Source organism: Pongo abelii, chromosome 18 (assembly GCF_028885655.2).
Source record: "Pongo abelii isolate AG06213 chromosome 18, NHGRI_mPonAbe1-v2.0_pri, whole genome shotgun sequence".
Taxonomy (NCBI): Eukaryota; Metazoa; Chordata; class Mammalia; order Primates; family Hominidae; genus Pongo; species Pongo abelii.
Window position 1 is genome coordinate 45322368 of NC_072003.2, and position 20647 is coordinate 45343014.

Consider the following 20647-nt stretch of genomic DNA (forward strand, 5'->3'; position numbering starts at 1 on the left):
CAATCTTTTCTGAATGCAGATCCACAGAAGGAGGACCCTCCATGGTCTGAATCACCACTTAGTGAGAAAGAATTTCAGGCTCTGCTTAACAGGCTACAGAGCTTACTAGGGGATCAGCTTTAGCAGGCAGGCATCCTTCTCACCACTGCTGTCCAGGACTGTTACTCTTGGACACAAGAAGCAAAATGTCAAGAAGAAGGGATCAGGAACACATTGTGGTCAGAAGCAAGGCTGGTGCGAGAACCAGCAGCAACCACTTGGAAATCCAAAGGGAGCATTTTGGCTCACTCTTGTGGCCATCCCTTAACTTCTGTCCCCACTTCCTAACCTCAGCGATGGTTTCTGAGCTCCATCCTGCCTGGCAGTAAACAGCTTCACTGAATGCTGATGCAGCAAAGCATTCTCCCAACAAACATGACCACTTCCCTTTGATCATCAGCTCCTGGGAACCCACCAAAGGGAGGAGAGTGGCTCTAAAGGGGAACTTCTTTCCCTTCTAGCAAGTTCGAAAGCCAACCGTAAATGCAGGTGGATATGTAGAAAATGAGGACATGTTATAACTTCTCATCACTTGAGTTTATAACCAGGAGATTTTAATCATAGCTCTGAGAGCTGCAAATGAAAAATGGAAGTTTTTCTACTATGCATCTATTAAGATTGATTGCACAAGCCTATCTCCATCATACTGAGGAGTCTTTACTGAGAATTTTCCCATTGAACAAATAAACATAGAGATAATGACAAGTATGCCAGGCATGGTGGCTCACATCAGTAATCTCAGAATTTTGCTAGGCCAAGTTGGGTGGATAAGTTGAGGCCAGGAGTTCGAGACCAGCCTGGCAAATATGGCGAAACCCTGTCTCTACTAAAAACAGAAAAAACAGCTCGGCGTGGTGATGCCTTCCTGTAATTCCAGCTACTTGGGTGGCTGAAGCATGAGAATCTCTTGAACCCAGGAGGCAGAGGCTGCAGTGTGACAAGATTTTGCCGTTGTACTTCAGCCTAAAAGTGAGAGAGAAAGAGAGGAAAAAAAAACTCTATAAAATCACTGAACAAAGTGTAGGGATGTTAATCTTCCCATATGGTTAGAATTTTTGTATATATTTACATGCATATCTATACATAAAGCTGACCTCCTTATATGTTAAATCAGTTACATGTTGAATGAAAATAAAGAAATTATTTTCTCTGTTTTAACACTGAAGAGGGGTACGCATGGTCCAGACATGTCCTGTAGGAGTTGAATGAGGCCTGTTCTGGGAAAGGAGGAAAGGCAGAGTGAGACCCTGGTGCATTTAAGTGGAATAAGATGGGATCATAGAGAGATAGCCAGGGCCTGGGCCCAGCAACACTGAGGCTCACGGGAGGCTTCTGCAGGTGAGAGAAGTGGCCCAGAGTGCTGAAGGCTAAACTCTCCTGTAACAGCCGAATATCTGCTGCATCTCAGGATCGCTGCAAGCCAAGCCTAAATAGATCCTGTATTAAAGACACCTGGGGTGGACAGATGTGAGGCTCCAGGCCGCAAAGAGCCCCAGAAGGAGGTTTGCTCTGGGGCAAGGGTCCAGACCATTGTAGCCAGGCCAATTTAAAAGAGCCCCATTTCTTCTGTTCTCAGAGGCTCAAGCTGGTGAAGAACAGGTAAGAAATGAACTGAAGTCTCCCTGAAAAGACAGGGTCCCACGGGGCTTGCCGTCCCCCTACCTACAAGTGGAACCAGCCAGCCACCTCTCTCTCCTCTCCATGCCAAGAACCTCTGTTAGGGGCCCTTGGCAAACCCCTCCTCCCTGCTTCCTCCCCGCCACAGTACACTTGCCAGGAATGCCCGAGATCTGGCACCTAAGCATTTTGCACAGCAGGCGGCGGAGCAAGCGGAACAAGAGAGGCGGTGTGTCCTGCAGGAGGGCTGGCGTTAACTGGCCCAGGCTGCAGACCAGCTCGCCTGGAAGCAGGTGGCAGCTGTGTGCCCCCCGCCACGCCACTCCACCTCCTCGAGGAGCAGCTCCCGCTGCCGCTTCCATTTCTTGAGCACAGAATGTATGAATGCCGGCTTAGGGGGCCAGGGGTGGGGACGGTGGCGACTTCTGGTACTTCTGACCATCTGGCCCAGGCAGCAGCCAGCCCTGCCCGCGCCGCCGCCAGCGGCCCAGTGAGCTCCTGTTGCCCCTTCTGCCTGAAGCTCGCCTCCTAGTTCTCACAGTCCTGCGCCTGGCTCCTCAGGGACGCTGGACCAGCTGAGATCTCAGGTCCTGCACCTTCCTTCCGGGCGAGCAAATGAGGAGGCCGAGAGAAAAGCTGTCTGTCCTTCCAGAAGGAACAGGACCTCCGCACTCCAGGAAGGAATTGGGCGCCTAGTGGAGGCTGCAGGCAGAAGGAGGTATCGGGGCCAGAGCCTCCATGGCCTGCGGGGCGCTCCGGGCCATAAGCGGCGTCTCTTGGGCCGGGGTGCCCTTGGGGACTCCCAAGCCAACGCTTCGGCTGCCCTGACCCGCGCTACTGGGTGCGCCCCTGATCGCAGCAGTGGCTTCTCTGGAGGTGGCACTGCCTGCCACCTCGAGCGTCTCCCTAATGCAGTCATTATTCAAAATCCCTGCTCACCACCGGTGCACAGTCACAGCTGAAAATTAAAGTTACCTAGAAGAATTCTTTCTTAACAGTACATCTGTGTTTTATATAGGAGTTTTTTGGTTAATGTTTCTGTCATTCTTGTTTTGCAATTTCATATGACTGTGTTTCTTTTTTAGGGTAGGTTCCTTGACATTCGTGTATTGTGTTTGCTTTTACCTACGTATTGTGATTTTGGATGTAAATCTGCAACTCTATGTGTACACGTTAAGTTGATGTGAGGTTTAACTAAAATATGAATCAGCCATATCTATCACCAATAAAGTCATGTATGTTTGTTTGCCTCTATTAATATACTCCATTTGTTCATAACTTATCTTGCATATTTCTTTTCTTGGCTGGTGTCAAAAGTTGTTTTATCTTGTTCAGGAGAGTAGTCATGTAAATAGTTTTAATTTACCCATGTATTTATGGACGAATCTATATTATGTTTGTGTGAGGAAAACACTCTTGTAATTTGAAGATAATTTTCTGAAAAGTTTATAACACTGTATATCTTTTATGTGTCACTTTACAATATTTTAATTGTAATAAAAACATAACAAAATATAACATTCTACATCTTTTTAATTGCATAATTTATTAGTATTACAAATATCCACATTGTTATGCAACAAGCTTCTAGAGCTTTTCCATTGCAAAACTAAAATTCAATATGCATTAAACAATAACTGTCCATTTTACCCTCTCCTGAGCCCTTGATAAACATATTCTACTTTCTGTTCCTATGATTGAACTACTTAAGATACCTCATAAGTGGAATCATACACTCACTGTCACTTTGTTTCCTGACATATTTCACTTAACATCATATCGTAAAGGTTTATTGTCATTGTAGCATGTGATAAAATTTCCATTTTAAATCATATTTTATTGGGTGTATACATATATATCATATCTTCTTTACCTATTTGTCTGTTAAGGGACATTCAAGTAGCTTCTACCTTTTGGATTTTTAGAATAATTCTGTTACAAACATGGGTGTGCAAATGTTTCTTTCAGGTCCTGCTTTGCACATTTAATAGATATCCAGAAATGGGGTTGCCAGATCATCTGATAATTCCATTTTTAATATTCTGAGGAACTTCTGTACTGTTTTTCGTAATGGCCGCATTGTTATTTTTTCCACCACCAGCGTATAGGCGTTCCAATTTGTCTATGTCCTTGAAAATATTTGTTATTTTTTGTTATTTGATAGTGGTCATACTAATGGGTGTGAGGTAATTGGGGTTTTGGTTTTTATTTATCTAAAGATTTGTGATTTTGAGCATCTTTTCAAATTCCTCTTGGCCATTTGTATATCTGCTTTATGGAAATATCTGTTGAAAGGTTTATCCATTTTTTAAATAGGGCTCATTTTTATTGTTGAGTTTTAGAAGTTGTATATAAATTCTGAATATTAACTTCTGTCAAATATATTATTTGCAATTTTTTTCTCCTTTCTTAGGTGGCATTTTTACTCCACTACATGCTTTCTTTGATGTGCAGAAAGCTTATTGTATTTGATGTAGTCTCATTTTTCTTATTTTTCTTGTTACCTCTGCCTTTAATGTCATATTCAAAAAAAATTACCAAGACAAATGTCATGATTGTTTACTCTATTTTTAAGAGATTTACAGCTATCTTACTTACATTTAAGTGTTTAATACATTTAAGATATTTTTGTATATGGTGCAAGTGAAAAGTCCAGTTTCATTTTTCTCCATTTTGATATTCAGTTTTATAACACTGTTTGTTAAAGAGTCTGTTCTTTCCCCATTGTTCGGTCATGGCAATTTGACTGAAGATTATTTGACGATATTCATGAAGGTTTATTTCTGGTTTCTCTATTCTGTTCCATCATCTATTTGTCTTTCTGTTTGTATTTCAATAGCTTTGTAATCTGTTTGGAAATCAGGAAGTGTGATACCTGTAACTTTGTTCTTCTCCAAAGCTATTTTGGCTACTCATTGTCCCTTGGGATTCCTTATGAATTTTAGGAATTAAAATAATATTTCTGCAAAAAACGTAATGTTGGGATTTTGATAGAAAATACTTTGAGGCTGGGTGGTGGTGGATCACGCCTGTAATCCCAACATTTTGGGAGGTCAAGGCAGATGGATCATCAGGTCAAGAGATCGAGATCATTGTCGCCCAACATGGTGAAACCCCATCTCTACTAAAAATACAAAAAAAAAAAAAAAATAGCTGGGCGTGGTGACTTGTGCATGTAGTCCGAGCTGCTCATGAGGCTGAGGCAGGAGAATTGCTAGAACCTGGGAGCTGGAGGTTCCAGTGAGCCTAGATCACGCCATTGCACTCCAGCCTGGGCAAAAGAGGGAGACTCTGTCTCAAAAAAAAAATTAAAAAAAGAGAGAGAAAGAAAATACTTTGAATTCGTGCTTCACTGTAAGTAATGTTGACATCTTAACAGTATTAAATTTCTGACTTGAACAAGAAGTCAAGGGTGTACTGTTTTAAGTTTCATATATTTTTTGATTTGCCAGTTTGCTTCTGCTTATGATTTGTAGATGAGGTCTTATTGTGTGACCCAGCCTGGTCCGCAACTTTTGGCCTCAAGCTATTCTCCCTCCTCAACCTCCCGATGTGTTTGGATTACATGGATGAGCCACTGCACCTGGCCTCTTTATTGTTTTTCTGACATTTTTATAATTTGAAGGTAATTTTCAAAAAGGTTTATAAATATGTATCTCTTTAGAAAGTTTTTCACTATTAGTCAAAAACACATAAAATTTACCATCTTAGATATTTTAAGTAGATAGTTAAATAATGTTAAATATATTCATATTGTTATGAAATATATCTCTAGAATGTTTTTATGTTGCAAAACTAAAACTCAATATGCATGAAACAACAACTACCCCTTTATCTCCTCCCCTAAGACTCTAACTATTACTATTCTACTTTCTGTTTTTAGAAGTTTAACTGCTTTAGATATCTTATTTAATTGGAATCACACAGTGTCTGTCCTTTTGTGACTGGTTTACTTTACTTACATAATGTCCTCAAGATTTATCCTTAACGTAAAAATAATCAGATCTCCTGCTTTTAAAAAACTGAATAATATTTTATTATTTGTATATTCCAAACTGTCTGTATCCACTCATTCATTGAAGGACATTTGTGTTGCCTCCACCTATCAGCTTTTGTGAGTAATGCTGCATTGAATATGGATATACAAATAACTCTTTATTTGGCCATACATATGAGAGTTTATTTCTGTGCTCTATTCCGGTCCATTGGTCTGTCTGTCTGCCTTTATGCGAATACCAAACAGTTTGGTTACTCTAGTTTTGTAATACATTATGAAGTCAGGGAGTGTGATGTCTTCAATGTTATTTCTTTTTTTGAAGGTTGTTTGGTTCTTTATAGTCCCTTTAGGCTCCATGTAAGTTTCAGAAATGTTTTTGTATTTCTCCAAAATGAAATGAGAGTTAAAATTTGATAGAGATCACACTGAATTTGTAGACCACTTTGGATAATGTGGAGGTCTTCACAATATTGTCTTCCAATCCTTGAACAAGAGCATGTTCAAGAATGTGTTGTTTAATTTCCACATATTTGTAGTTTTTCCAGCATTCCTTCTGCTATTGATTTCTAATTTTATTCCTTTTAATCAAAAATGATAGTTTGTAATATTTTAACCTTTTTTTGAGACAGGATTTTGCTCTGTTGCTCAGGCTGGAGCACAGTGGCTCAATCATGGCTAACCACAGCCTCAATCTCCCAGGCTCAAGCAATCCTCCCACCTCAGCCTCCTGAGTAGCTGGAAGCACATACATGTGCCATCATGCCCAGCTAATTTTTTTACTTTATATTTTATAGAGAAAGGGTCTCCCTATGTTACCCAGGCTGGCCTTGAACCCCTAAACTTACTCAATCTTCCCATCTCAGCCTCCCCAATTGTGGGAATTATAGGCATGAGTTACCATGACTGGCTCATATTTTAATATTTTAAAATTGGGTAAAACTTGTTTTGTGTCCTAGTAGGTGATCCACCCAGGACAATATTTCATCACCTATTGAAAAGACTGTGTATTCTGATGTTGTGTTGAGTGGTTTTTTCTTTTTTCTTTTTCACTTCTATTCACTGTTACTAGTGTTTTCTATATGTCTCTTAGGTTTACACAGTTTGCATTGTTATTCAAATCCTCTGTTCTCATGTTAACATTCTCTCTCGTTTTATTATTCATTATTGGTAGGGGGGTAATTATGTCTGTTACTATTTTTGCATAGCTATTTCTTTCTTCATTTGTATCAATGTTAGCTTTATACGTTTGGGAACCCAGATGTGATGTGTGCATATATTATTAATACAGCTTCCCCAGTGAATCAACACTTTTATCATTATATCATATCTTTCTTTGTCTCTTGTTTCGGTTTTGACTTAATGTGTATTTCTCATAAGTATGACCCCTCTTGCTGTCATTTGATTGCAAATTTCCTATAAAGTATTTTTCATATGGCCACTTTTAGCCTATCTGTGTGCTTAGATAGTGAGTTTCTTAAAGACAGCAGAAAATAAACCTTGTTGTTTTTTAAAGTCTCTTAATCAAATTTACATATTTTTACTGAAAAATTTACTCCATGTATATATTTATATTAATTCTGAAAAGAATGGACTATTTCCATTTTGTTAATAGTTCTATTTGTTTCTTGTAGCTATTTTCTCTTTTCTGTTCTTATTGCCTTCCTTTGTGTTTAATTGGTATTTATGGTGACATGTTTTTATTTCTTTCTATTTTAATTTGCCAAAGCCAAATTGCAAGTTAAAAGGTTTGTCTTTAATACATTCTCTTGACATCTAAACTCTGGAGGTCAAGGCTATGGACAGATCTAAAACCATGAGGTTTCCCCTTTATGGGACCCCATCTTTTTTGGACTGCTGTCTGATCTCGGGAGGAGTGACGAGTCCACACCAAGCAGCAGTGAACAGCAGTGGTCTACCTGTGAACACTTGCTTCTTGTAGGCCCCTGCTGTTTCTCAGGGCACCATCTCTCTTAGCCTTGAAACACGAGAGGTGTTGGCAGAGAAGGGGTATTCCCTGCCACCTGGCAGAAAAGGAAGATTCAGTCCCGTTACCTCTCTAAGGTCAGAAAAGTCAGAGCCCTCAGAGATGCACTTGCAATGTGGCAGCCACTGGTCACAGGGGCTACTAAGCACCTGTATTGTGCACAGTATGAACTGAGATATGCTGGAGAAAAATACAAGAAAGTATTTTAAAGATTTATATATATATATATTTATACATATATACACATATATTTCTTTAATAATTTAACTCTGATATGTTAAAATATTTTGGATATATTGGTTTAAGTTATTAAAATCAATTTCACTCATTTTTATTTCTCTTTATATTGCTACTAGAAAATTTAAATTGACACATGTGGCTCACATTTAACTTCTATTGCACATTACTACAATAGAGGGTTGCCTATTTTTAAAGCTCAGGCTGCCTCAAAAGCCAAGAGGGCAGAAAGAGTGTAAAATCTAAAATATAAAAATAATTGTCATTAGCCAGGCGCGGTGGCTCACGCCTGTAATTTCAACACTTTGGGAGGCCAAGGTGAGCAGATCATTTGAGCTCAGGAGTTCGAAACCATCCTGGTCAAGATGGCGAAACCCTGTCTACCAAAAATACAAAAATTAGCCAGGCGATTGGGAGGCCGAGGCAGGCAGATCACGAGGTCAGTAGATCGAGACCATCCTGGCTAACACGGTGAAACCTCATCTCTACTAAAAAATACAAAAAATTAGCCAGGCATGGTGGCAGGCGCCTGTAGTCCCAGCTACTTGGGAGGCTGAGGCAGTAGAATCCTTTGAAACTCGGGAGCAGAGTTTGCTGTGACCCAAGATCCCAACACTGTACTCCAGCCTAGGTGACAGAGTGAGAGTCTGTCTCAAAAAAATAAAAATAAATGTCATTATATTGTTTTAATTTTGAATAATACACACACCACCTCTCCCTTCCACACACACATACAGAGTAAAGGAGAGGAAGAGAGAAAAACAAAGAGGATCTTGCTCTGTCACCTAGGCTGGAGTGCAGTGGCCTGATCTCAGTTCATTGCAGCCTCCACCTCCCATTCTCAAGTGACCCTCCCGCCTTAGCCTCCCGAGTAGCTGGGACCACAGACATGTGCCACCATGTCTGCCTAATATTGGCACTTACACTATGTTGACAAGGCAGGTCTCGAATTCCTGAGTGACAGAAGATGTCAACCAACTTGTAGCCAAATGAGGACTGGGTGAAATGTTCCAACCTGCAGCCCTTTTTAGGCAGGACTTCCTCCTTATGCTGAAGCCAGGCCCTCCCTGTGAGACATTTGCATTTAACCTGTATATAAGGTTTTTATTTAAAAATTATATATATGTGTCTGGGTGTGGTGGATCTCACCTGTAATCTCAGCACAATAACCAGATCCATTATTTTTTTTTCAGTTCCTATTGTTTTGGTTCGATTTTTTTTTAATTTTATTATTATTATACTTTAAGTTTTAGAGTACATGTACACAATGTGCAGGTTTGTTACATATGTATACATGTGCCATGCTGGTGTGCTGCACCCATTAATTCATCATTTAGCATTAGGTATATCTCCTAATGCTATCCCTCCCCCCTCCCCCCACCCCACAACAGTCCCCGGTGTGTGATGTTCCCCTTCCTGTGTCCATGTGTTCTCATTGTTCAATTCCCACCTATGAGTCAGAACATGCGGTGTTTGGTTTTTTGTCCTTGCGATAGTTTGCTGAGAATGATGGTTTCCAGTTTCATCCATGTCCCTACAAAGGACATGAACTCATCATTTTTTATGGTTGCATAGTATTCCATGCTGTATATGTGACACATTTTCTTAATCCAGTCTATCGTTGTTGGACATTTGGGTTGGTTCCAAGTCTTTGCTATTGTGAATAGTGCCGCTATAAACATACGTAGGCATGTGTCTTTATAGCAGCATGATTTATAATCCTTTGGGTATATACCCAGTAATGGGATGGCTGGGTCAAATGGTATTTCTAGTTCTAGATCCCTGAGGAATCGCCACACTGACTTCCACAATGGTTGAACTAGTTTACAGTTCCACCAACAGTGTCAAAATGTTCCTATTTCTCCACATCCTCTCCAGCACCTGTTTCCTTTCTTTTTAATGATCGCCATTCCAACTGGTGTGAGATGGTATCTCACTGTGGTTTTGATTTGCATTTCTCTGATGGCCAGGGATGATGAGCATTTTTCATGTGTTTTTTTGGCTGCATAAATGTCTTCTTTTGAGAAGTGTCTGTTCATGTCCTTTGCCCAATTTTGATGGGGTTGTTTGTTTTTTTCTTGTAAATTTGTTTGAGTTCATTGTAGATTCTGGATATTAGCCCTTTGTCAGATGAGTAGGTTGCGAAAATTTTCTCCCATTTTGTAGGTTGCCTGTTCACTCTGATGGTAGTTTCTTTTGCTGTGCAGAAGCTCTTGAGTTTAATGAGATCCCATTTGTCAATTTTGGCTTTTGTTGCCACTGCTTTTGCTGTTTTAGACATGAAGTCCCTGCCCATGCCTATGTCCTGAATGGTATTGCTAGGTTTTCTTCTAGGGTTTTTATGGTTTTAGGTCTAACATTTAAGTCTTTAATTCGTCTTGAATTAATTTTTGTATAAGATGTAAGGAAGGGATCCAGTTTCACCTTTCTACTTATGGCTAGCCAGTTTTCCCAGCACCATTTATTAAATAGGGAATCCTTTCCCCATTGCTTGTTTTTGTTGGGTTTGTCAAAGATCAGATAGTTGTAGATATGCAGCATTATTTCTGAGGGCTCTGTTCTGTTCCATTGGTCTATATTTCTGTTTTGGCAACAGTACCATGCTGTTTTGGTTACTGTAGCCTTGTAGTATAGTTTGAAGTCAGATAGCGTGATGCCTCCAGCTTTGTTCTTTTAGCTTAGGATTGACTTGGTGATACGGTCTCTTTTTTGGTTCCATATGAACTTTAAAGTAGATTTTTCCAATTCTGTGAAGAAAGTCATTGGTAGCTTGATGGGAATGGCATTGAATCTATAAATTGCCTTGGGCAGTGTGACCATTTCCATGATATTGATTCTTCCTACCCATGAGCATGGAATGTTCTTCCATTTCTTTGTATCCTCTTTTATTTCATTGAGCAGTGGTTTGTAGTTCTCCTTGAAGAGGTCCTTCACATCCCTTGTAAGTTGGATTCCTAGGTATTTTATTCTCTTTGAAGCCATTGTGAATGGGAGTTCACTCATGATTTGGCTCTCTGTTTGTCTGTTATTGGTGTATAAGAATGCTTGTGATTTTTTTACATTGATTTTGTATCCTGAGACTTTGCTGAAGTTGCTTATCAGCTTGAGGAGATTTTGGGCTGAGATGATGGGGTTTTTTAGATATACAATCATGTCAACTACAAACAGGGACAATTTGACTTCCTCTTTTCCTAACTGAATGCCCTTTATTTCCTTCTCCTGCCTGATTGCCCTGGCCAGAACTTCCAACACTATGTTGAATAGGAGTGGTGAGAGAGGGCATCCCTGTCTTGTGCCATTTTCAAAGGGAATGCTTCCAGTTTTTGCCCATTCAGTATGATACTGGCTGTGGGTTTGTCATAGATACCTCTTATTATTTTGAGATATGTCCCATCTATACCTAATTTATTGAGAGCTTTTAGCATGAAGCGTTGTTGAATTTTGTCAAAGGCCTTTTCTGCATCTATTGAGATAATCATGTGGTTTTTGTCTTTGATTCTGTTTACATGCTGGATTACATTTATTGATTTGCATATGTTGAACCAGCCTTGCATCCCAGGGATGAAGCCCACTTGATCATGGTGGATAAGCTTTTTGATGTGCTGCTGGATTCAGTTTGCCAGTATTTTATTGAGGATTTTTGCATCAATGTTCATCAAGGATATTGGTCTAAAATTCTTTTTTGGTTGTGTCTCTGCCAGGCTTTTGTATCAGGATGATGCTGGCCTCATAAAATGAGTTAGGGAGGATTCCCTCTTTTTCTATTGATTGGAATAGTTTCAGAAGGAATGGTACCAGCTCCTCTTTGTACCTCTGGTAGAATTCAGCTGTGAATCCATCTGGTCCTGGACTTTTTTTGGTTGGTAAGCTATTGATTATTGCCACAATTTCAGCTCCTGTTATTGGTCTATTCAGAGATTCAACTTCTTCTTGGTTTAGTCTTGGGAGGGTGTATGTGTTGAGGAATTTATCCATTTCTTCTAGATTTTCTAGTTTATTTGCATAGAGGTGTTTGTAATATTCTCTGATGGTAGTTTGTATTTCTGTGGGATCGGTGGTGATATCCCCTTTATCATTTTTTATTGCATCTATTTGATTCTTCTCTCTTTTTTTCTTTATTAATCTTGCTAGCGGTCTATCAATTTTGTTGATCCTTTCAAAAAACCAGCTCCTGGATTCATTTATTTTTTGAAGAGTTTTTTTGTGTCTCTATTTCCTTCAGTTCTGCTCTGATCTTAGTTATTTCTTGCCTTCTGCTACCTTTTGAATGTGTTTGTTCTTGCTTCTCTAGTCCTTTTAATTGTGATGTTAGGGTGTCAATTTTAGATCTTTCCTGCTTTCTCTTGTGGGCATTTAGTGCTATAAATTTCCCTCTACACACTGCTTTGAATGTGTCCCAGAGATTCTGGTATGTTGTGTCTTTGTTCTCGTTGGTTTTAAAGAACATCTTTATTTCTGCCTTCATTTCATTATTTACCCAGTAGTCATTCAGGAGCAGGTTGTTCAGTTTCCATGTAATTGAGCAGTTTTGAGGGAGTTTCTTAATCCTGAGTTCTAGTTTGATTGCACTGTGGTCTGAGAGACAAGTTTGTTATAATTTCTGTTCTTTTACATTTGCTGAGGATTGCTTTACTTCCAACCACGTGGTCAATTTTGGAGTAGGTGTGGTGTGGTGCTGAAAAGAATGTATATTCTGTTGATTTGGGGTGGAGAGTTCTGTTGATGTCTATTAGGTCCACTTGGTGCAGAGCTGAGTTCAACTCCTGGGTATCCTTGTTAACTTTCTGTCACATTGATCTGTCTAAAGTTGACAGTGGGGTGTTAAATTCTCCCATTATTATTATGTGGGAGTCTAAGTCTCTTTGTAGGTCACTAAGGACTTGCTTTATGAATCTGGGTGCTCCTGTGTTGGGTGCATACATATTTAGGATAGTCAGCTCTTCTTGTTGAATTGATCCCTTTACCATTATTTAATGGCCTTCTTTGTCTCTTTTGATCTTTGTTGGTTTAAAGTCTGTTTTATCTGAGACTAGGATTGCAACCCCTGCCTTTTTTTCTTTTCCATTTGCTTGGTAGATCTTCCTCTATCCCTTTATTTCGAGCCTATGTGTGTCTCTGCATGTGAGATGGGTTTCCTGAATACAGCACACTGATGGGTCTTGAGTCTTTATCCAATTTGCCAGTCTGTGTCTTTTAATTGGAGCATTTAGCCCATTTACACTTAAAGTTAATATGTTATGTGTGAATTTGATCCTGTCATTATGATGTTAGCTGGTTATTTTGCTCGTTAGTTGATGCAGTTTCTTCCTAGCCTTGATGGTCTTTACAATTTGGCATGTTTTTGCAGTGGCTGGTACCAGTTGTTCCTTTCCATGTTTAGTGCTTCCTTCAGGAGCTCTTTTAGGGCAGGCCTGGTGGTGACAAAATCTCTCAGCATTTGCTTGTCTGTAAAGGATTTTATTTCTCCTTCACTTATGAAGCTTAGTTTGGCTGGATATGAAATTCTGGGTTGAAAATTCTTTTCTTCAAGAATGTTGAATATTGGCCCCCACTCTCTTCTGGCTTGTAGAGTTTCTGCTGAGAGATCAGCTGTTAGTCTGATGGGCTTCCCTTTGTGGGTAACCCGACCTTTCTCTCTGGCTGCCCTTAACATTTTTTCCTTCATTTCAACTTTGGTGAATCTGACAATTATGTGTCTTGGAGTTGCTCTTCTCGAGGAGTATCTTTGTGGCGTTCTCTGTATTTCCTGAATCTGAATGTTGGCCTGCCTTGCTAGATTGGGGAAGCTCTCCTGGATAATATCCTGCAGAGTGTTTTCCAACTTGGTTCCATTCTCCCCGTCACTTTCAGGTACACCAATCATACGTAGATTTGGTCTTTTCACATAGTCCCATATTTCTTGGAGGCTTTGTTCATTTCTTTTTGTTCTTTTTTCTTTAAACTTCTCTTCTTGCTTCATTTCATTCATTTCTTCTTCCATCACTGATACCCTTTCTTCCAGTTGATCGCATCAGCTACTGAGGCTTCTGCATTCGTCACATAGCTCTCGTGCCTTGGTTTTCAGCTCCATCAGGTCCTTTAAGGATTTCTCTGCATTGGTTATTCTAGTTATCCATTCGTCTAATTTTTTTTCAAAGCTTTTAACTTCTTTGCCATTGGTTCGAATTTCCTCCTGTAGCTCAGAGTAGTTTGATTGTCTGGAGCCTTCTTCTCTCAGCTCGTCAAAGTCATTCTCCGTCCAGCTTTGTTCCGTTGCTGGTGAGGAGCTGTGTTCCTTTGGAGGAGGACAAGCGCTCTGATTTTTAGAGTTTCCAGTTTTTCTGCTCTGTTTTTTTCTCATCTTTGTGGTTTTATCTACCTTTGGTCTTTGATGATGTTGACGCAGAGATGGGTTTTTGGTGTGAGTGTCCTGTTTGTTAGTTTTCCTTCTAACCGACAGGACCCTCAGCTGCAGGTCTGTTGGAGTTTGCTAGAGGTCGACTCCAGACCCTGTTTGCCTGAGTATCAGCAGTGGTGGCTGCAGAACAGCGGATATTGGTGAACTGCAAATGCTGCTGCCTGATCGTTCCTCTGGAAGTTTTGTCTCAGAGGAGTACCCGGCCGTGTGAGGTGTCATTCCGCCCCTCCTGGGGGGTGTCTCCCAGTTAGGCTACTCAAGGGGTCAGGGACCCACTTGAGGAGGCAGTCTGCCCATTCTCAGATCTCAAGCTGCGTGCTGGGAGAACCACTACTCTCTTCAAAGCTGTCAGAGAGGGACATTTAAGTCTGCAGAGGTTACTGCTGTCTTTTTGTTTGTCTGTGCCCTGCCCCCAGAGGTGGAGCCTACAGAGGCAGGCAGGCCTCCTTGAGCTGTGGTGGGCTCCACCCAGTTTGAGCTTCCGGGCCGCTTTGTTTACCTAATCAAACAACTAACTCGGCAATGGCGGGCACCCCTCCCCCAGCCTCGCTGCTGCCTTGCAGTTTGATCTCAGACTGCTGTGCTAGCAATGAGTGAGACTCCATGGGCATAGGACCCTCCGAGCCAGGTGCGGGATATAATCTCCTGGTGTGCCGTTTTTTAAGCCCATTGGAAAAGCACAGTATTAGGGTGGGAGTGAACCGATTTTCCAGGTGCCATCTGTCACCCCTTTCTTTGACTAGGAAAGGGAATTCCCTGACCCCTTGTGCTTCCCAGGTGAGGTGATGCCTCACCCTGCTTCGACTCACACACAGTGCACTGCACCCACTGTCCTGCACCTACTGTCTGGCACTCCCCAGTGAGATGAACCCAGTACCTCAGTTGGAAATGCAGAAATCACCCGTCTTCTGCGTTGCTCACGCTGGGAGCTGTAGACCGGAGCTGTTCCTATTTGGCTACCTTGGCTCCTCCTCCCATTATTTATTTTAAGTATTTCTTAATTTATCTTTTTTGACTCATTACCCTCTAAACTTCTGTAGGATTCATGTCTTGTTTCCAATTTCTGAAATTTATGAGTCACCAATTCTTTGAATATAGCCTTCCTGTTTACATAGTCTAGTAAAGCAATTAAATATTTTTCATTTCTTCTCATCTAATCTTCATATATATTTGTATTTTTTATTAATTTGCCTTCTGAAAAGTATATGACTACATTAATTGTGCTCAGTATTTCAGTTTACTAGTCCTCTCATCAGCTTAGTCTCTGTCAATGTGTAATTTGTATGCTGTACGTTAAGTTGTTTCACTATATTTTCAACAATTTACTTTCCATTTGCCTCTTTTCCAAATACGACTTGAGAAGCTCATAGATATTTTCCACATTATTTTGGTTTCTTGTTTTTCATTATATTGGCAAACATTTAAATATAATCTTCATATCTGGGTTTTATGTGCCATAAAATTTATCTAATGCTTCACACTAGTTGCTCATCTCCTTGTGTGCAACATAATTTATAGTTCAGTTCTCACATATGGGAGACATTACACTCTGGATGCCTGCAGGCAGTTTCTCTTTGTTTATTCCATTTTCCTTGTCAGAAGCTCAACAACCCACATGGATCCAACATCCTTGTGATCAGATGCATCTGAATGGAGCCACTGGCCTTTTAGGTTAATGCTTCTCTGGATCATTACCTTTATTTACTTCTGGTCTTGAGAAGTTTTCATAATTTCCTTTCAACTATATTAGGCATTCTGTGAATTCTTGTAACTTCTTGGTGATTTTAGTTATCTTCATTAAAGTTTTTAAAGCCTGTTATTTTCCTGGAAGGCAAAAATATCAACAGTTGCATACATGAGTAAAATATTTAACATAGATTTTCTATGACATATATCACCACCTCATGTGAAATTCGAGATTTCATTTGAAATACCTCTCTCTTCAATGGACCATGTTGTAATAAGTTGTAGAATGTGATTTTTTTTTACCATTAGAAAATTAATTATGTATTATGAACAAATTTCTGAAATACTTTACTGCAGGAAATAGCATATGGTCAGACTTATTGTTCATTATTGTTTTCTTTAACATACAACTAATAAGGGTAAAAGTACTTACCTGAATTCAGATCTGTCAGCTTCAAATGCCATTTTACCTCATTAGAACTTCCCTAACTCCATAAAATGTATCATTTGAATTTTTTATCTAATTTAGAATTCACTGAAAAGAGTTTTTTAAGGTTATAATGTTTTCATTGCAATTGAGGACATTTTCAATAAATATCTTACACTTGAGACCCTGGCTAAATATTCCTTTCGTACTAGAAATCAGATTTCTCTGGTGCAACTCCATTGCCTGCAATAATATTTATGAAAACTACAAATGCCAGCACACTATTTCAACAATCTACTCAGTAGTTCATATCTAAATATCACATTAGCTATGAAACAAACCAAATATAAATGCTGAATATATAGTACAAATCACCAGATTCTTCACAGAAGAAAACAACAACTGACTAATTTTCTACAATATATCACCTGTTCATTAGTTCTTCAGTAATGTATTTTTTTTATTTTTTTTGTTTTGTTTTGTTTTGTTTTTGTTTTTGAGACAGAATCTCGCTCTGTCACCCAGGCTGGAGTGCAGTGGCATGATCTCGGCCCACGGCAAGCTCTGCCTCCCGGGTTCACGCCATTCTCCTGCCTCAGCCTCCTGAGTAGCTGGGACTACATGAGCCTGCCACCACACCCAGCTAATTTTTCTGTATTTTTAGTAGAGACGGGGTTTCACCGTGTTAGCCAGGATGGTGTCAATCTCCTGACCTCGTGATCTGCCTGCCTCGGCCTCCCAAAGTGCTGGGATTACAGGCGTGAGCCACCTCACCCAGTCTAGTTCTTCAATAATAATATTTAGGCTATTTCAAGTATAAGAAGTTCTTTCTTCTAGTTTCTGAAGGGCATAAATAATGATGCATAGAGTCAGATTTATTTTTATAAACTTTTGATGTTTCTTTTGCTGTGTGCCTTACTGTGAATATATGGAGATAAAGACAAATGTACATTTAAGTCATTAGTGGTTATATGAGTTTGGCTTATATGGCTTTTTGCTTATATGGATGTCATAAATGACAAAATTAAATAATGAAGTTTGATAAACTCATCTGTACCTTGTAAACTTTAGACCACTTACTGCATAGCTTGATTCTGTCAATATTTATTAGTTTAAAAAATGGTTTCTAAAAGTTGCAAACCAAAGTTTATTACACATTTCAGAATCAGCAAGAGGTAAACTGTGACACAGTTCTCTGTGCCACAGACTCTTTTGGGGAGAAATGTTCTACAAAAATAAAATAAAATAAAATAAGAGTTTCCAAACTCAATTTTTTTAAAAGCTGGAGTTTTCTTCTGCGATTAATCTTCACTCTACAGTCCCTTTTACCCAAGTCATGGTCCCTAGGTCATCTTTTTAAGGTTTAGTTTCTGGGAGGTTTTCAGCAAACCTCTCTCATGCTTTGTCCAAGTTTGTTTGTTTTTGTTTTGGCGAAAGTGAACATCTTTAATTGAGGATAAATTGCCTGTCTCTAAGCCTACTTGTCCCCTAAAGCCAAAGTTGGATCAGAGTTTTCATTCCCCACCATCCTCCCCCAGGCCCTCTCCTTTTTTCCAACCCATATTCTTCAACATCTTCTGACCTTTGTTGCTGTCAGTAATTTCAGAATGAACAGATGTATTAGCATCTTCTTGAAAGTTCCTTCACTTCCAATCTGCTCCCTATGTTTTCCAGCTCTATCTTTATATTTTAGATTCTTCAATGTCTATTTATCTTCATAGTCTGTATTCTGTAAACAATATTTTATTCATATTTTCTTTAATTATTTTCTTATTTCCAACTCATTTTTCTCCTTACTTAGTGTTGCCCAACCACCAATTTCAGGGATTCAAAGAGTATGCTCCAGATCATTTTCTCTTCCAATTGTAGCAGGTTTTACAGCAGTAATTATAAACAGTGACCTTGTCTGCAACATAAGTGATCTAATGACAATTACTCTAATACATCGGTGGCATTTTTTTTTTCATTTTCTTCCTCAGTGTCTTCTGCAGCTACATTGCCTTCACAGGTAGTGTAAGGAGGGGCTGCACTGGGGCCTTATCAGACATCAAAGTGCAGGCAGCGAAAGGCAGCCTTGCCCAGGCTGGCTGCTGCAGCCCCCGCCAACATGCCCTGACACACATTGCCTGGAGCCAAACGGGGCTGTGGGCAACAAGCAAGGGGATGACTGATGGTCCTGCCTGATCTGCACCACCTAGGAAGGGGAAAACCCCTAGGAACTTTTTTTTTTTTTAAGTGAGAGTTTCACTCTGTTGCCTGGGCTGAGTGCAGTGGTGCAATCTCGGCTCACTGCAACCTCTGACTCCCGGGTTCAAGTGATTCTCCTGCCTCAGCCTCCTGAGTAACTGAGATTACAGGTTCAAGCCACCAGGCCCAGCTAATTTTTTGTATTTTTAGTAGAGACGGGGATTCACCATGTTGTCCTGGCTGGTCTTGAACTCCTGACCTCAGGTGATCTGCCTGCCTCGGCCTCCCAAAGTGCTGGGATTACAGGCGTAAGCCATTGCACCTGGCCACCCATGGGAACTATTATATCTCCCCCAGCTACAGGAACAGCAGGAGGAGCGTCGAAGTCAAGGGGCCAGAAGTGGTCCAGTAGTTCTCAGGTTGAGCCAGAAACAGTGGCCAAGAGAGTTTTAAATAAAGTTTACATGTGGCTAGATATGACCTGCTGATTACTCTTAATTTTTTCCACATTTATTGAGCTATGATTTACATATTTAAAAGTGTATCTATTTAGGGTATACAATAGAGTGCTTTGAGATGTGTATACATCTTTAAATTATCTCAATGAAGCTGGTTAACATATCTATCCCCTCACATAGTTACTTTGTACATTTCAGTGTGTGTGGTGAAAGCACCTGAGATCTACTTTAGTAACAAATTTCAACTACACGTTATTATTAACTACAGTCACCATTCTGCACATTAGGTCCCCAGCAGTTTTTCGTTATATAACTGAAGGTATGCACCCTTTGATGGATATCTCCCCAGTTTTCCCCACTTCCTAGCCCATGGTAACTACTCTTGTTCTCTGTTTTTTTCTTTTTTTAAATATTCCACATACAAATGAGATCATGTAGTATTTGTCTTTCTGTATTTCGCTTATGTCACTTAGCATAATGTCTTCAGGTACATCAATATTGTTGTAAATGAAAGAATTTCATTCCTTATTAAGGCTGAAATTCTCTCGGTTACAGTTTATCTATTTATTTGTATCAGAGAAGTGCAGACACCCTTGGCTATGCTTATTTTATGTCCATTGGCAATGTACTCCAAATTGAGATTAATGGTACTTCTAGTTTAAAAATTTTAAGGAAACTCCATACTGGTTTTTTTTCTTTCTTTTTTTTTTTTTGTTTAATGGCTGCACCAATGAACATGCTCAGCAACTGAGTGCAAATATTCTCTTTTCTGTGCGCCCTAACACTTTGTTCTTTTGACTTTTTGATAATAGCTATCCTAACACAATGATAACGTGATATCTCATTGTGATTTTGATTTTAATTACTCTGATAATTAGTGATGTTGAGATTTTTTTATATACTTTTTATATACTTGCTGGCCATTTGTATGTCTTTGGAAAAAATTGATATTTTGCCCAATTAATCAAGGAAATGAATTTTGTTTTGTTCTGCTGGTTTTTTGGTATTGATTAGTATTATATATATTTTTGAACAGTAACTTATTATCCTAATATGGTTTACAAATATTTTCTCCCATCCCATATATTGTCTTTGTATTTTGTTGATTTTTTCTTTTATCACGCAGTAACTTCTTGCTTTGATATAGTTCCACTTTTTTATTTTTGCTTTTGTTGTTTGTGTTCTTTGTGTAGAATCTGAAACATCATTGCCATGACCAGTGTCAAAGAGCTTTTTCTCTATTTTTTTAGAGGATTCATAATTTCAGTTCTTATGTTTAAGTATTTAATTTATTTTAAACTCATTTTTTGTAATTATATAGGAGAAGGGTTCACTTTTTTGTGTGCATATCTAGTTTTTTCTACACCATTTCTTGATGTGTCTATCTTCTCCTAATTCTGTGGGATCAGTTGATTGTATATGCATGCATTTATTTCTGGGTCCTCTATTCTGTTCCATTGGTTCTTATGTAGGTACTATACTATTTTATTTTAATGACTATAGCTTTGTAATATAGTTTGAAATCAGGAAGTTTGAGGCTTTCGGCCTTTTTGTTCTCAGTATTTGGCTATTTGGGGTCTTTTGTGGCTCCATGCTAATTTTACAATTGTTTGTTCTA

The 20647-nt window shown here is 39.4% G+C and overlaps 1 long non-coding RNA gene across 2 annotated transcripts in view; it reads right to left on the reverse strand.

Moving 5' to 3' along the window:
• Window positions 1–574: 574 nt before the first annotated feature.
• The window catches only part of LOC134760391 (uncharacterized), a 39149-nt gene continuing 19076 nt past the window's right edge, over window positions 575–20647 (reverse strand). Inside the window, exon 4 of one of the 2 annotated variants that reach the window (XR_010137758.1) lies at window positions 575–1002. This is a non-coding gene — a long non-coding RNA (uncharacterized LOC134760391). The remainder of the gene's footprint in view (window positions 1003–20647) is intronic. The other variant, XR_010137759.1, reaches the window with a different exon arrangement.